Source organism: Olea europaea, unplaced genomic scaffold (genome assembly GCF_002742605.1).
Source record: "Olea europaea var. sylvestris unplaced genomic scaffold, O_europaea_v1 scaffold2556, whole genome shotgun sequence".
NCBI lineage: Eukaryota > Viridiplantae > Streptophyta > Magnoliopsida > Lamiales > Oleaceae > Olea > Olea europaea.
Genome location: NW_019243839.1, coordinates 67,321 through 71,499, shown reverse-complemented (window position 1 = coordinate 71,499; position 4,179 = coordinate 67,321). Strand labels below are relative to the sequence as shown.

General features: G+C 33.4%; 1 long non-coding RNA gene across 1 annotated transcript; it reads right to left on the bottom strand.

Moving 5' to 3' along the window:
- Positions 1-38: 38 nt before the first annotated feature.
- Positions 39-1,599, bottom strand: LOC111382730. The gene is made up of 2 exons (XR_002700600.1): positions 1,124-1,599; positions 39-1,036 (listed from the first exon to the last, which is right to left on the bottom strand). It is a non-coding gene; the product is annotated as an uncharacterized LOC111382730 (long non-coding RNA).
- Between the last annotated feature and the right edge of the window lie 2,580 nt (positions 1,600-4,179).

Here is a 4,179-nt window from a genome sequence, read left to right as displayed (position 1 = left end):
AAATCAAGAAAATCTTTCTAATCTTATTCCTAGTTAAATTTTTTTTTTCTATTCTAGATAACTTTTTCAGGACCTTTTCCTTCTACACTTGCTAGTAAACCTAATATCAGCAAGCATAGCCGACTCTTGAAATTTGATTTTATTCCTAATCTTGACAAAGCTTTTTGACGTTCGCTTTCACGAGACAAAAGCTCATAAAAGAAAACTTTATTAATCACGTTACTATTATTTCAATTCCACATTTCTCCTTTAATACGGGATAAATGTTAGTCCGAAAAAACCTTAACCCTTAAAGTCTCTAGCAGCCAACATATTGCCAGATCAACGGGCTAGAAATGGTAACACCACATAGAAAACTCGAAAACTTTCATTGTGAAAGTGAGAAAGAAAAAAAAGTGTTATTTGAACCACATACCTCTATAAGTTGAATCAACATACATATGAAAGAATAAAAGCATATTTTAGAGACATGTGCACTAATTATGAATAATTCTTAAAGCAAGGCAAGCACAAGTGAATCCCATCAATGACATGGCAAGGCGAATGACACAGGGCAACAATGATAAATCATGTTAAAGGCCTCGGCTCAGCATAGGATCAAACAGTAGGAAGCTAGAACTGCGAATGACAAAAGAAGGCCAATCAGTCAAGGCTAAACCAAACAAAAAGCAGCTTGCAGCAAGACCATTCATCCAGCAAATCCAATCCATTCCAACAGACACTCAGCATGTGCAAAAGACAGGGAAAGAATTAGTCAATGAGCAAGTCAAAGCTCGACTGATAAAAGGGGAACAAGTTTCTGTGAAAGCACGTCTGAAGGAACAATTTGTAAGGACAGTTGAACCAGCATTTTATAAATCCGAATTAACCATTTCAATTAAGGCGATGGTTCCTCTCTTTCATCCAAATAAATTAACTCGTGATTCAAACCAAGTAAGCAACGTTCAAAACCCATTAAAAAGTACAGGAAACAAAATAAAATTAATCTAACCTTCATCTTGATCAGTTTCTGTAGCTTTCACCACAAGCCTCCGTCCTAAATCAATTCAATGCAAATAAATAAGAAGTGGCCATAATTAGAATTAAAGTAAACATCTTTTAGAGATTAGAAGAATTGGATTACTGCTGAAGGAAAGAGAAATGGGTGGACCAGCAAGCTTTGGAGTTCGAAGCGAGTTGGAAGATGAGCGTATTGAGTAGACAGTGTGGAGTATAGAAGCCATAGCCAAAGCTTTAGCCGATTATGCAATTGGCAATAATATCTTAATAATCCAGCGGAAGAAACGCTTCCACACTGTATCAGATTCAGCAGCATCCCGATTCCAAAGAAATCGCCATTCGCGATCCCCAATTAACCCGGTTTGATTTCTTCAAATTTCGACGCCGTCACGTCAACCCATGGTGGCGGACCACATGGGTCGACATCGTTGGCCTCCGTTGCACCTTGCCCAGCAACGGACCCGACCCAATGTCGCCCACGACAGGTGGTGTGAATGGACGTGAGATAAAGGATACGTGAGAGAAGGATATGCGATGGTGGAGAGAAATGGAAACGAGAGTTTTTCCTGTGTTTTTCAAAAAATGCCGAGTTTTGCTAGAAAATACTCAAAACGTCTAAGCTCAAGATTGACCCTCAGTTACCTAAAAATGAACCTAAAAATGAAAATGGTGGGAATAGTATTTTTTAGAAAAATAAATAATTAAAAAAAGAAAAAGTTTTCGATTTATATATAATATTATTTTATGGAAGATTGTGTGGTTGAAAATAGGAGAGAGAAAAATGAAATGTAATGTAATTGAATTTAATGGGGATCAAACTGGGGCTAAAAACGAGTTTTGTGTACAATATTTTTTTTTTTTTTCAAAATTCATTTTTGAAAATGGAAAGGAGAACTCGTCTTCATCGTTTTAGAAAATAAAAAACAGAAAATGGCTTGAAAACGACAAAGAGAACAGGCACTTATTTTTTGTGTGGTTCAACAGTTCAAGTAAGATTAATAGATTTTGTGATTACGGAATCAAGATATTGATTTTAATTGTCTCGGTTCTAGTGGTGGCAATGGGCCCTAGTAGTTCGCGGGTTCGTGGGCTCGGGCTCGTAAAAACGAGCCCGAGCAACGAGCCGAACCTATGAATTGATTGACGAGCCGCTCGCCGAGCTGCTCGTGGCTCGTTCAAAAAAAAAAAAAATTATTTCAGTGACCATATATTTAGTGCTATTATGAACGTTATTGAGAAATTGCAAAGAGTACTTCAACCTGAATTTGGTGGTTTTTTTATTTCATATTCGATGTGTATGTCATATTTTAAATTTAATAGTACAAGATGGTTTAAAATATGTTAAGGATGAAATTCAACGAATTAGGGATGCACTAATTTATATTACTATTTCACCTAGTAGAAAACAAGCATTTGAGGACTTTTGTGCTGAACATGGGGTGTCGCATTAAAAAACTTTTATTAGTGACGTAGCGCATAGATGGAACTCCACATATTTATTATTAAAATCGTGTGAAGGTTTCGAACATTTAATTACTGAATTTTATAACAGTAGGCATTTTAGAAACGACGAGAAAACTGTTTTGATTGAGTCCGATTGGATTTTAGTTACTAAAATTAAACATTTTTTGAAATGTTTTTATGATGCTACAAATATTTTGTCTGGTGTTTATTATCCTACTAATTGTATGGTCCTTCAACGTCTTTATCTAGTTGTTAGGGCTTTTGATAGATTTAAAAATGACCCCGATTTTAGTTCAGTTATAAATGCCATGGAATTAAAGTTTAGAAAATATTGGGAAGACTTGGCCATGTTATTTCCGTTAGCATGCATCATGGACCCCTAATATAATTTATCTGGTACTAAATTTATAATTGAGCGAATGTCAGAATCTTTATCTTTTAACATACCTATTATCTATAGGAATTTGGAAGCAACTTTATCTGAAATGTATGTAATATATGCTTCACGAATGGGTACACAAGTTACTCGTGTACCCTTCAGCTCTACAAGTATTCCTCCCACTAATTTAGGAGATGACGACGCTGAAATTTTAGATTTATTTGAAAGTATGAACTCATATAGATATGGTCAAATTGGAAATGCATATGACTCCTCCAGTCATAGTAGTTTGTCTTCTACTGCATGTACTAGTCAAAATGCGTTGCCTGCTGAATTACTTGATTACTTTAATCATAATTGGCCTAGTAACAATGCATTAAGGAAAAATTCAGAAGAAGTAGTTGACTTCTGGCGAAAGTATGAACGCCGATGGCTAATAGTTTCTGCAATGGCAAAAGATCTACTAACACCTCTGGTTAGCACTGTAGTTTCAGAATCTGCTTTTAGTGCAGGGTATAGGGTTCTCTTTGATGTTAGGAATCAATTAAAAGAAGATGTTTTGGAAACATTAATGTGCGTGAAGAACTGACAAGACGCTCATTTTCGACTGCAAAATAAATATGCCGAAATTGCATGTAGTCAAGTAAGTGATATTTAGTTTAATCATATTTATGACGAATTTTTATTTTAATACCTTTATAATTTTTTAAAAAAAATTGTACACATAACAAGTTGTTCGTGTACAATTTTTAACTCCGCCTACTCGAAATAAGAACTACTGAAGTAGCCGGTCCCAAGTCCGAATAAAGGAGGAGGGTTTATATTTTATTATTTTTATTATTTTAAAAAGGAAATATATTTTGAAAAATCATTTTACAATTTCTCATATCATATTTAATTTTATCATTTATAAAATAATGATTTTCAATCATTATGTTTTCTTCAAAATAAACTTGAAAATTAAAATATATTAACTAAAAATTATTTATAACTTATAAGTAAAAAATTGAATTATAATTAAAAAAACTTATAAGTTATAAGTAAGTATTATTTATAAGATAAAATCATAAAAAAATACGTTATAATTAAAATTACTTATAAATTATAACTTATAAGTTATTAGTAAAACATACTTTATCTAAATAAATTGTTTACAAAATAAAAATACTTATAAGATAAAAATTTATCAAAATTGTATTTTTTAAAAAATATTTAGAAAGAAAACGTATATAAAAATTAAAAAAGGAGCTCACGAGCCGAGCTCGAGCTCGGCTCGTCCCCACCCACGAGCTAGTGGGCATAGCCGAGCTCTTTTTTTTTTTTTTCGAGCTGAGCTA